The following is a 14,272-nucleotide window of genomic DNA, read 5'->3' on the forward strand; positions in this document are numbered from 1 at the left end:
AAAATTAAAGAACAAGTACAAAATCAAAGATTAAATACAAAATACTCTCTTCAACTTTGAGAACTGTCAATGCCTCAAATGCCGCATCTTTATTTATTTTTACTAAAGCACTAGCATTATGCTCTTCATGAGTAAGGACAAATATAAAGGTACATGTTTTTAATACTGCCTTCACAATGTTTCCTTTTTGGTCCCTAATTGCCCCACCGTTCCTGGAACTGTGTTTACTGTTTGCAGATTTAGAAAATACTTTTAAATTCCCTTTTATGTTACATGTACTCTTTCTGTGTCCCCCTCACTCCCACTTTTAGTTTTCCTCTGCATTTTCTCAAGTGAATTATGAACCTCAACCATTGCCATAAATCTTTTTTGGGTATTTTTTAAACCTATTTATCTTTAGTCATCCAGGAAGTTCCAGCTTTGGACGATCCCCTTTAGCCCTGTGTCTAATCCATTCTTGAAGCATCTCCTCTTTAGAGGCCTTCCCTTGCTCAATTACTTCAATTTTTGAGTACAATCAACCTTGCCCGGATCCTTTTTCAATTCACCAAAGCTGGCCTTCTTCCTGTTAAATATCTTCACTTCTGCTTGCGCCTGATGTCAAACATGAACGGTTGCAAAGGTGCTGGCTATCGCCTGGGAAGTCCTGTGTCCTCAGAAGTGGTGCTGGTTCGCTGTTGCAAGAGAAGATCCCAGGTTTGTGCTGAGTTGGCAGATTTCAGTTCACGTAAGGAAATGCATGCACTGTAACACTGAACGAGAACATAAATTTCTCTGTGATTCCAAGTGTTGCCAGAAAATATGGAACAGGTTACTGGGCAGAGTGCTAGCTTTGCTTTGCCAGGAAGGATTCCAGCAGTTCCTGGAGGTTTCACTATAAATTTTGATTTATTGCCGAGGTGAGCTTCTGCAGAATCCTGTGCACCATGTCCATTGGTTACTCCCAAATAGATGATGTCTCAGCTTCCAGGACACACTCGTTGTAGATCAGGTACCCAGGTCAAGAAAGTTATAAGGCAATGAGGACATCCTGTACTGATATCATACAGAGCAACTCAGGAAGGAGTGGAGGCTTTGGAGAGGGTGCAGAAAAGGTTCACCAAGATGGTGCCCGGCTTGGCGAGTATTGCCCATAAGGAGAAGTTGGACAAATTTGAATTGTATTTTCTGGAATGTTGGAGGCTGAGTGGTGACATGATAGAAATTTATAAAATTATAAGAGGCATAAATAGGGTATATAGTCAGAGTTCTTAACTGCACTGGATTTTTAGCACATCCTAATGACTCACCCTTGGACATACAGAATTTCAATGTTGGCAGATGAATGGAAAATCTGAACTCAGGAATAACGAGGCAGATAGTATCAGACTTCAGGAGGGCAGGAAGAATGCTAAAATGGGCAGACACTGGGCAAATGAAATTTAATGTTAAGAACTGTGAAGTGATACTTTGGGGGAGGAAGAATTGGGGGAGGCAATGTAAACTCAATGTTGCAGTTATAAAATGAGTGGAAGAAGGGGCTGGGTGTGTGGGGACTAAAACTGGTGGGACTAATTGAAAAACTGTTTAAAAAAAAATATCTTTATTCCCCATTGGCACTATTAGAAACATGAAGTCCAACAACCATCCATGTCTAACTGAACACAATATTAGATGCACCTCAGCTAGACTATTGTGTTCAGTTGTGGACACTATACCTCAGGAAGGGGGTAAAGTCCCTGCAGAGCTGACATAAAGGAACAGAAGCAGGGATGAAATGGCTGGGAAGGAAGGCTGGGATTGTTCTCATAAAGATAGTGAATATTTAATGAAAAAATTCAAAAACGTGAAGGGTTTTGTAGAGTAAATGAAGACAAACAGGTTCCAGTGCCAGAAGAAGAGACAGATAAAAGGTGATTAGTAAAAGAATGAGAGATGTCATGAGGGGAGTTTTTTTAAGCTTATATTGATTGAGAATTCACTGGTAGAAAGGGTGGTTGAAGCAGTTTCGTTATTATCCTTTGACAGAGAATTGAATAACTACTTGAGAATAAGTAAGTTTAAGAGATATGGGGAAAGATTGGGGGACTGGGTCTTGCCCTTAGACTTCTGTTTGTATCCAATTTTAAAATAAGAGTAGGATTCCTCAGTTACAGTCTCTTAAGTACCAAAGAAGCTCAGGTCTATCACTTGCAGGGAATGGTAGGCAGCAGTTTTGAGATGGTGGCAGTAGGGTCAGGGTCCAACATTATTCTTGGAAGAGGGAGAGAAAGTAAAGGAGTCAATACTTGTGCATGGAAAAGATGACAGCAGCATAGTTTAGACTGAAAACGGAGAGTGAGATAGATTGTAAGAAACTTTTCTCCGCAACAGAGATGTCTAAGACCAGAGGGCGTGGGTTTACGATAAACAGTAGGAGGTTTAGAGGGGATCTGAGAAAGAATTCTTTTCACCCAGAGGGTGATTGAAATCTGGAACTCACTTCCTGAGGGGTTGGTGAAGGCAGAGACTCTTAACAGATTTAAGAAATATCTAGACAAGCTTTTGAATTGCCAAAACACAGAAGGATACAGACCAAGTGCTAGAAAGTGGGATTAGTGTAGATGAGTAGTTGATGGTCAGCATGGATATGATGGACCAAAGGGCCTGTTCCTGTCCCGTATGATGCTATGACTCTATGAGAAATCGGAAGCTGGAATCTGAGGGGAAGGCAAGGTTGGAGCATTGTTTTAAGGGGTTGGGAAGGATTGAGCAAGACTGGAAGCAATGTTTTAGTGAATGGGTGGAAGAGAGACCGAGTGCCTTGATTTGGAGGTGGGGAGTTGAAAACACAAATTCCGGTAATCCGCTATCTTTCTGTTCAGAAATCCTGACGGTTCAGCACCAGGCTCACCACGTGCTGATTCCCACACTCCCTTCAAACACATGGAACCCATTCCTATGTTCCCTTTAAATTCACCAGGGCCCTGTTCCCATGCTCCCTTTAAACTGTGTTGGGATATCAATAGGAGTAATATCCAATGGTCTGCGATATCTGCCGACAGATTTAAAATTTTGATCAAATGATACAAGGGGGATATGAGGAAAGTCCCAAGAATGCTGGATTTTCAGAGTATTACTGCATCAACCTTTCAAGATTACACTCATACTAATGTGTGTCCTGAAAGTATTCAGCAGCCTGCACACTACTTGTTAAAATTCATATGTTTTCCAAGAAACATCCCTTCATATCCCATCCCCTTGACAGTTGTGCCACCATAGAGATAAAGATGGAATCACTCAAGAAGTGTATTTAAGCAGACAGGCCACTGACAGCCACTGCCTTGTTTCAGGATAATGAAATGGACCTGTAAGTATTGATAACACAATCACTTTGACTGCAGGGACAAGTTGAGTCACAGCTTCAAGGTGGGGCAGACTCATCGTCCGCCTAAAGTCCACTGAATCGTCACAAGCTGCCTGCTGAGAAGGAGGAGGGACATAATCAGAATATGACAGCAGTTGGACCCATTTGGGTCAGAGACTGGAGGGTGTCTGCAATTCCAGGAGCTGCGTCACAGTGAAAGGAATAGAGGGCACAAAGAATAAGGAAATGGGCTGAGTTCTGTAAAAGGGAAAGTAAAACACAGATTGTGCCAGGAGTGTGCTTAGTTTACAAGCAGTTTCAGTCAACTGTTCCAGGCTGTACAAGTTTCTGCATGTTTTAGCAACAACATTCTTTCAATTATACATAAACTTCAGAACATACCAGGCTGTGCCAGGCAGGTAACTGATTTTTTGTTTGTGTGGAGAGGAGCTGTAATTTGCACAGAGGACTGCTGTTTGATGCATTGATTGTTTATAACTGCTCAGCATTCACTGTCAGACCAGGCCCTATGACTGTGACTAAGTCACTGGAGACACTGGTGGATGTGAATGTCTTTATTCATTACAACAGGCAGATATTCTCTCGGAGACCCTCGCAATAGAGTCCCCCAAACTCAAAATCCACCAAGTTTTTAAACTATTAAGGACAATGCTAACAGCAGATGATTCAATACAATTTCAACAACTACATGACATCATTTACTTCAATATTTTGAGTCTGACAAATGGTTCCATTGAAGTACGTATTTACAATGGGAGCGCATTGTAACTGATAAGACACCTTTGAAGGTTCAGACATCTTTGTTGGGACAAACTAATTCACATGGAAGGTCTAAAAGCTTTTGAGGACAGAGAACCAGACACCCAAGATTAGTGCTGTGAGGGCTGACTGAGTACACCAATATCCCAGTTATCGATAGAGCAAATATGCCTATGACCGTGTTTGATTATGCTAAGTGACAAAACTTAGTCTGGTCTCCCTGCCCTCCTTGATCTCTGGAAGAAGGATGCAAACTAACTTAGTTGGAGGAGCCTTGTTTGATGTCGGGCAATTAACATAGCCCATTGTATTACGTTTGGCTGATGCAGACGAGAACGTCTCATGGCCATATCACTTTACAAGCCATATCTTGAGCAGCCAGCCCCCTGCTGTGGGCCAACAGCCTGTGCTCTGTAGACATGTTAATTTCAAAACTGATTATTGGTATTTGTTTATTATTGTCACTTGTGCCAAGGTACAGTGAAAAACTCGTCTTGCATACTGATCGTACAGGTCAATTCATTACACAGTGCAGTTACATTGAGTTAGTACAAAATGCATTGACGTAGTACAGGTATAAACAATAACAGTACAGAGTAAAGTGTCACAGCTACAGAGAAAGTGCAGTGCAATAAGGTGCAAGGTCATGACAAGGTAGATCATGAGGTCAGAGTTTTATTTGAAGATTTGTTGGTTCTTGTTTGTATTAATGCCTGCTATCCCTATTCCGTAACCCCTAAAAGATGTCCCATGTCTGACAAATCCCTAACACCCTGTACTCCCGAGAGGTTACTGTGTGTGTAAAATGTTTTAATTAATTATAAAGGTGCTGCATAAATGTCAATCTCTCCTTTGTTTCAGTTTTACAGTACAGTGATTGTCTGTAGTCAACAAGAACGGTACCGTAGCGGTTAGCGCAACACTATTACAGCGCCAGCAATCGGGGTTCGATTCCCGTCGCTGTCTGTAAGGAGTTTGTATGTTCTCCCGTGTCTGTGTGGGTTTCCTCCACACATTCTAAAGACGTACGGGTAGGTTAATTTGGGGGTTTAAAATGGGTGCTGCGGACTCATTGTGCCGGAAGGGCCTGTTACTACGCTGTAAATAAAATTTAATTTAAAAGAGAATATTGACTAAATGACACAGTTTTGAAGGGTGTGCTTGTTCAGAGCGAGCCTGGGCGGACATGTTCTTAAATCTTTGACAGTGGAAAGGTTTCTTGAGATAGTAAATAGCAAAGCACATGAGAAGTACAAAAGGCAGGGAAGCTTTGTTGAATCAGTACAAAACACTGGTTAGGCCACAATTGGAGTATTGCTTCTAGTTCTGGTCACCGAACTTTGGGAAGGATGTGAAGGTGCAGAGGGTTCAAAAAAATCTGCTAAAGTGGTTTGAACATCAAGGGATTTCAGCTGTAAGGTTAAACTGAGAAGCTGGAGTTGTTCTCTTTGGAACAAAGAAGGTAGAGAGGAGATTTGATAGACGTGTACAAAACCGTGGCCAATTTAGATTGGTTACATAGAGGGAAGCTGTTCCCATGCATGGATGATCCAAGGACTAATGGACACAAAATTAAAATTGTCAGCAAATGATACAAGGGGGAGATATGAGGGGAAGAAACACATTCCACAGAGGATCTGGAATTCACTGCTGAAAAGGCAGTAGATACATAAGATAAGATAAATATTTATTTATTAGTGTAGTGGTTGGCGTAACGCTCTTACAGCGCCAGTGACCCAGGTTCAGTTCCGGCTGCTGTCTGTAAGGAGTTTGTACGTTCTCCCCGTGTCTGCGTGGCTTTCCTCCGGGTGCTCCGGTTTCCTCCCACATTCCAAAGACGTACGGGTTAGGAGCTGTGGGCATGCTATGTTGGTGGCAGAAGAGTGGCGACACTTGTGGGCTGCCCCCAGCACATTCTCAGTAATGCAAAAAGACACATTTCACTGTGTGTTTCGATGTACATGTGACTAATAAATAAATATCTTATCTACCTAAAGAGGCATGAACGGCATAGATGAGAGAAGGAGGCCACCATGTTGATTTCTAGTTTGTTACTGGATGACACCTTGAGATGGGTGTCACTGCAAAAGACATTTTAAATATAACTCAACGTGTCTCTCCAACAATTCATTCTTCTGCTGTCGTACCGAGAGGGGAAAGTTCCACCTTCATGTGGTCTTTTTCCTCAACCTGCTCCAGCCTTCCTTGGACTCTGTCTTCAAGTCAAGAAAGAGGTTAGCAGCAAACAGTCACCACAGGCCCACTTCTTCCTTCCTATCCACATAACACTGTTCTTCCTGTTTATTGCAAAGAAGTTATTCCATTCTCCTACTTTCTTCTCTCGTCTCACATCAGTGCTGATGATACCAGTGTTGTTGTGCCTTCCTTTGCTCTTTCCAAAGGTTCCTCTTCACCAGAGTTGACAGCACCCTCGACCGTGTCCACTCCACCTTCCGCATTCCTGTTCTCATCACTTCTCCCTCCCAGAATCAGCCTCCACCTTCGGTGCCCATTTACAGCACTTCCAACCTAATGCCATGACCAGACACAACTTCCCTCTTCTTTCAGGGTTCTGATGGCTCCATTCAATCCAGTGAACTTCACTCCTGCATCTCCATCAACATCTACCCCCCTTCCCATGGTAGCTTTCTGTGCAACTGCCAGACATGTGACCTCTTGGCCCTTTACCTCTTCCCTTACCATTATACATGATGTCAAATCTTCTTTGCGGGTGAGGTAGTGATCTACTAGTACATCTTCCAATTTACTATACAGTACTCCCTGTTCACAATGTGGCCTCCTGTCTGTTGGGCCGACCAAACGATGATTGGGTGACCACTTTTAGAAGCAGCTGTGGCTGCTCTTTAGGTGTAACCCTGAGCTTCTGGCTCCCTATCACCAATTCTCTGACTCTGACCTCTCTTTTCTACACTCTTGCAACAAAGCTCAACATCTCTTCTTCTGACTAGACACATTACACCCTTCCAGACTCAACATGCAGTTCAACAGTTTCAGATAATGAGTATCTTTCGGCATGCTTTTGGGATTTCAGGAATAAGCCATGCACATCCCATCATCCCTGGAGAGCGGGACTGGGATTGCTATTTACCACTATCTTCATTAATGCTACTAAGCGTTGTATTTTGTTACTGGACAGAAGTGCTGCAACTCCCCATGATAATGCACTAATAGAATTTAACGAACATTTACATTAGGTGTCACAAGGACAGGTAACGTTACATTCACCAGCACGTATCAAACTTTCATATTCTGATTCCACTGACCTGTTCCCTCTCATTTGCTTGCAGTTTCTTGAAAGAGACCTTTATTTCGCTCGTCATCATTTTAAACCTGGGCATCAGTCTGTAGACTGCAAGTGCATGTATGATTGATTATGCAGACACTGCTGAGCACAGTGTAAAGCAATTTCTGGTTTGTTTAATGCCACCATAAGATACTGGGCATGTTCAGAACTGTACAGAGTCTTACAGAGGAAATATGCAGAGTATTCTTTAAAAAAACCACGCCATTTACCTCCCCATGTTAGTTAAAAGAAACATTTTAATTTTCTTCATCTTTGTATTACTTGGTTGCAAAGCTACATTGTAGGTTTCCGCTTGTGCAATGGATAACTAATTTCCGGATGTGAGAACATTGGTGGTAGAGTGAAATGGGTTTGCTCAGTTTCTGAAATGAAAACAAAGTTCTGAGTTCTTCAGTGCTGAGTTTATTGAGTTTTTGATTCACTGACAGTAGATGGTATCTTGAGTGCTTTGATGACACATTCAGCGAGATCCTTGGTGAACCAATCCATGCTATGATCATGCCACTTGTGGTGGTGGTGACTTCAGGTGGCTGCAGCTCACATCGAGATGCTTGCTTTCCTATGTGGTTATCATATTCTGCAGAACCGTATCCCCAGGCTGCATTGCTACAAATCTGCATTTCATGTTTCTCTGCATTTGGATTTGTGCTGCTTCTTTGGCTTGTAGGTGTTGGTAATCTATCTTGCAAGGTACCTCTGTACACATGGGTTGTACAATAATGAGTGGAGCTGGTGGTATTCCTTAAGTATGGAGTCTCTCTGTCACTGAGTATGGAGTTGAGGAAGTAAAGGGTTAAAAACTGTAACCATACCTATAGCTGATAGAAAAAAATACTTCGCAAGCAAGAGAACGCAAGCCGCTGACTCAATGGATAAGGTGTTAATTGCTGTGTCCGGGACCTTGGTGCTAGGCCAATATACTTGACGATAAGGGTGGTGGGTGTAATAAACAGACTGGAGGAAGCTTGTTTTAAACAATGAGGGTGATACCTGTCTTTGATTCTCTAGATCATAACTCAATTATGTTGGACAATAGGTGCAATGTCTGTCTTTGGTTCTCTGAGGTCTGAACGAAACTCGTGGAGCCGAATTCATTAAGTGTGTGTGACAATATCTGTATAAATCACTGTCTGCTGCTTTGGACTGCGGAGAGCTCCAATAAAGACTCTGCATGAGAGTTTGAGGAGAATTCTCCTGCAGTATACTGCTAATAAACGTGCTTTATTGAATCAACCTTGTGGCACTGTGTTACTTTGCAGCGGACAGAAGTGGGAACTCAAAATCGGGACAACAGAGTCACTCCGTCATTCTGTAAGAAGCATTAAAGTTCTTGGTTCCATGATTTTCTTTGACATGAGTTCTTTAACTTTCATGTAAATCTCCACTTCACCATTGGCAGGTAGCCATTGATGTGGATTTTGTGATGTGTGAAACCTAAACATGTTGCAGACTGTTGAAGAACTCACTGTTTTCTGTCCCCAATGTTTGCAAATCACCTAACAGTGCAATGGCATAGAGCTTTGGGATTGTACCTTTTGTAGATGGAGAACTGACATTTGCTACAATGGGGAATCTGATATAGTCATCATCAATGACAAGCAAATGGTCACTATATCAACACTAATGTTACCCCATGCACCTTTGGGTAATTCCAATATCTTGAAATTTGACATTGTGGTTGCTTGGCATATCAAACATTTGTTGTTCCATTCCTGGGTCCATAACTTTTCCCTTACAGTTGTTTCTCGATGTCCTTTTTGAACAATGTCCATCTTGCATTCCTGTAGTGACTCTGGAATGACAATGCAATTATCTAGGAACGAAAGGTCTATGGTAGGTTCAATCTGGAATTTGTCGTGAACTATGTGTTCATCTTGCAGTGTATGTGTTGAATCACAAGAGGGTGCTGTTCCCATGAAGTGTTTCCATTTTTGTGACTGATTTGCTGTTATCCACAGTGAAGAGCAATATTTTGCTTCATGGCAACTTTGATTTCACTCGGTATCATTGGTTTGGGCATGGTGTTAATGCTTACATGACTTTTCTACAACCTTTCCTTTGTATCTAGTGGGTTAGTTGTAGGCCAATGGAGACACGAGACTGCTGATGCAATCTGCTAGAAGAACTCAGTGGATCAAAGCATCTGTGGGAGGAAAGGAATTGTCGAAGCTGAAGGTCATGCATTAGTAGTCAGTACAATGTGAAGAACTGATACGGCAGTGAAAGAGTTTCACAGTCACCTGAGGTTACATGTCACTTCTGCATTGATGCTCATGGAGTTATAGAGAGATACAGCTCAGAAACAGGCCCTTCAGCCCACTGAATTCGTGCTGATCATCACCACCTATTTACACTAATCTAACATCAATTCCATTTTTTATTCTTCCCACATTCTCTTCAACCCGCCCCCCCTTCCCTCCAGATTACACCCATCACCTCCACACTAGGGGCAATTTAGAGCAGCCAATTAATCTATCACACCTGCATGTCTTTGTGATTGGGCGGGGGGGAGGGGAGGGGAGGGGTAAACCAGAGCACCCAGAGGAAACCTACACAGTCACAGAACCTGCAAACTCCACACAGACAGCACCTAAGGTCAGGATTGAACCCGGGTCACTGAAACTGTGAAGCAGCTGTACCACTGCTCTTGGATTTGAAAGTCATTTGCAATGAAAAGTTCCCAGAACTGTCAGAGGTGTAGTACCATTATAAGAAAATATCTTGCCTTGGCTTTACTGAGTTAGAGTTGGGCAGAATTGTTGCATCAGTCACTATTGAATGTTGTCCCCCTTTCAATAGAGAATGCTTGGCGAGAATCTCCATTCTTGTTACTTGCCTTGCTGCTAGTGACATAGTAGACCCTACACTGATGATGAACTCTGAGGCAGTAATAAGGCGATGAACCTTAAGGTTGATGACCTGATAGATGTATATAAGATTATGAGAAGTATAGATAGAGGAGATAGTCAAAATCTTTTTCCCATGGTAGGGGTATCAAAAACAAGAGGGCATAGGTTTTAAGGTGAGAGGAAACAGGTTTAAAAGGGATTTGTACACAGAATGGTTGGTTTCTAGGACACACTGCCAGAGGAGGAGGTGGACTCGGATACTATCACCATGTTTAAGGGGCATTTATACAGACACTTAAGGAGGCAAGGCATGGAAGGAGCAACAAACAATCTGCAGGAGGAACTCAGCGAGTCTCCAAGGCATGGAAGGGTTTGGTCCTAATGTGGGGAAATGGGCTGTGTAGATGGGCAAAAGGGTTAGGATGGACATGGTGGGCCAAAGGGTCATTTCTGTGCTGTATAACTATTACTCTATGACTTTAGGGTGGGAATCAAGTACAAGGGAAAAGAGAACAGGATAAAGCAGTAACGCTGGCAGATGGTGGATATGTCAATCTTGTTGGTGAACTGGAAAAGATGAGAGTTGCTGCCAGTTCTTGTGTACTTGGCATAGGTCAAGATGTTCCTGACAGCAAACGATATTATTGAGGGTCTCAGAGAGGACAGAGTGGAGAAGAACGGTCATGTGTAAAAAGGAGAAGTGATACTGCTGCTGGCAGTAAGGCTGAGAGAAATTAAATGCTTGTGAGTTTATTAGGGCCACGAACCAGGGATGAGGACTCTTGTGGGTATGTTGTAAAAACTTTGAAGAATCATTTAATCTGGCACCTTCAGAGATGTTCACAGTTAAATATTTAGCATGTGCAGCCAGGTACCAGAAGAAATGCTTGGTGACAGTTAAAGACAGCAGCAAAAAGCTGCAGCTTTCAGACCTTCTTAAATTGGGATGGTTTGGTGTGTTGGCCAGCAAGCAAGAGACTTCAAGGCAAACTGCTTGGCATATCCAAGGGAGAGAGCAGAATAGCCATGGTATGGGAAAGCTATTGAAGAACGTTAAACGGTTTTTCTCTGGATACAACCATCAGCTGCAGGCAGAGAGCAAGTCCACAGTACTGGCAATGGCTACACAGTTTTCTTTGCAGCTGAGTCCAATGGGTGCTCCAAGTGCTTTCTGTCACACAAGAAGCAGAGGTGGGAAGTTTGTGAGTCATGTGGGAACAAAAGGTGGGAGGCCTTGCTATGGCTATTGTGTCCTGAATGCCTGTTCAGAATGCCTCTGTGTTTTAATTGTTACTGAACAGGGCACATTGCACATATGTGCAGGTCCCCAAAGAAGGCAGCTGTAGGTACAGAAGGTGGTCTCCACCTGTCTTAGATACAGGGGAGAAGGGGTGTAGAACAGATTGTCCCCTTTGACTCTCACCAACTTTTACCAATGCATCATTGAAAGCATCCTATCTGGATGTATCACGGCTTGGTATGGCAACTGCTCTGCCCAGGACCGCAAGAAACTGCAGAGTTGTGGACACAGCCCAGCGCATCATGGACACCAGCCTCCCCTCCTTGGACTCTGTCTTTACCTCTTGTTGACTTGGTGAAGCAGCCAGCATAATCAAAGACCCCACCCACCCGGGTCATTCTCTCTTCTCTCCTCTACCATCAGGTGGAAGGTACAGGAGCCTGAGGGCACGTACCACCAGACTTAAGGACAGCTTCTACCCCACTCTAATAAGACTATTGAACGGTTCCCTTATATAATGAGATGGACTATGACCTCATGATCTACCTTGTTGTGACCTTGCACCTTATTGCACTGCACTTTCTCTGTAGCTGTGACACTTTACTCTGTACTGTTATTGTTTTTACCTGTACTACCTCAATGCACTCTGTACTAACTCAATGTAACTGCACTGTGTAATGAATTGACCTGTACGATCGGTATGCAAGACAAGTTTTTCACTGTACCTCAGTACAAGTGACAATAATAAACCAATACCACTACCCTTTAGTGCACCATCCGTACACTGAAACTGAAAAGCAAAGAAATGGAGCCGGGTGTGTTAAGTGGAATTTACCGCACTCCTGCAGAGGAAGTTATCAGCAATATAGTGATAGCCTTCTTATCAACTGAAGGCACCATGATCAGTGGTTGTATTGTTACTGCTGCAAACCAGTCATAGGTCAAGATGTGTACCATAGATACCTCATTTTTATTAAGAGAGTGTAAGGTAACTCTGCTGGGAAGGTCTCCCCAGGTTATGGGGGAGATAAATTGTTGGTAACAGATGGGTCCAGTTACTCGTTATGGTGATGAGCCAGATCCGTGTACGTGCAATCATGAGCATCGATTGAATTGAATCACCTGAGTTGGCGGGCTCCTTCTCTCAGCCTGGTTCCACTCAAGCTGTGGTGTGTACAGGCCATGCCCAAGAAAAGCACTGTCAGCTGTGCTCAATAAATGGCAAGAAATTTAGAGCTCACACATATAGCCACCTGCCATAACTCCAACCAGGTGATCTGAAAGAAGGAAAAATTGTTAACCTATCTTGCAGTATTTGCGAAGGTATGCCTGGGGAAGAATATGTGGTGACGGAAGGCATGTGAAGAGGAGAGCATGCACAAAGGTCGTGTGCACACAGTAGGACAAAGATCCCATTGTGTGGAACCAAGGCTGTTGTGAAATTGTACAACTGTACACAGGAAGGTGATTCACCCAACTGGGAAGTTGTGATGTGAGTTGGAAACATCAAGGAGGAAGATACCATCCGAGAGAGGAAAGTTAAGAATGTTTTTCAAAATCCAGGGATCTGTAGTGCGAACTGTCCAATAGCAAGATGTGTGTGTGTGTGTGTGTGTGTGTGTTTACCTGCTGCAGGCCTGGACTGACTGGCAGTGGTTCAGACATTTCGAAGCCAAGGTGGAGGAAGACAGGCTGGGATCCACGGTGGTGAGTGACAGGCACTGGAAACACTTCCAAGAGAACAGAGAAAGGCCAGTTCAGATCTTGGGTTTAAATCCAGTTTGTTGCCCCATACATCTAGCTCCCTCTTCCTTTATTTTCTCGTGTCCCTTTTTATCCATGAAACCTCCTAGTCTGGACTTAAAGGCCTCAAACAGTAACTGATTTCTGTTTTTCCAGAAAATCTGGTAAGTGTTCCCGGCTTACTTTCGGCTTTGTTGTCAGATTTCCAGCTGTGTTCGTTTCTGGCCCAATGTGCTGGCCCTGCTAGTAAAGTCAGGTTTGCCTAGACTCTGTACCCTTTGAGATCCCTGCTGCTGCATTCTCAGCTGTTGCATGAAAATTCTTAGACACAGAGCAACTGTAGGCCAATAAAACCACAATATATCCCGGCGTCTAGCAACCAGCTAAAAAGAAACATGGAAGTGACAGAGGAGATGGATATTTATAGGAGGGGAGATTGATGATAAATAGTTTAACATAGTGCATCCCTGCTGTTCTCCATTTCAATGTAAAGAGATAACCTGTTCTGTTCTATTGATCCCTGAGCCAAACACGGAGTATGGAACAACTTGTAGGATCTGATACTTGGCAACAGGATGATTCACCACACTGAGACTTAGCAAAAGGTCAGAGTAAGGATATGTGGAAAGGAGTCATGGAACATCTTGTCTGCCGGTATAAGCAAATGCCACAGTGTTGATGCAGGTATCTCAAAAGTAGAGAGAACCAGCTGCTTTGTCGGTTGGAAGTTATTTGTAACCACAAACAAAGTGGATTGTCTGTGCATGGGGTGTGGGAAATTGTTAGACTTAGTCCAATTGAAGGTGTAGAGAATCTAATAAACACAATTCATTTGCATCTGGTGGTTGTTTCAGCAGAAATAAGGGAGTCTGATGTCATTAGGAGTCGCTTTGGAGTTGAGGAGAAGAGATGGTTGCCAATGGCCAGAATTGTCTTGCTGCACAATATGGCCATTTGTAGCTCATTCTGCCAGTTGTGTACATGTATCTGTTGGAAGTCCATTTGCTTGC

The sequence above is a fragment of the Pristis pectinata genome, chromosome 20 (assembly GCF_009764475.1).
Source record: "Pristis pectinata isolate sPriPec2 chromosome 20, sPriPec2.1.pri, whole genome shotgun sequence".
NCBI classification, from domain to species: Eukaryota; Metazoa; Chordata; class Chondrichthyes; order Rhinopristiformes; family Pristidae; genus Pristis; species Pristis pectinata.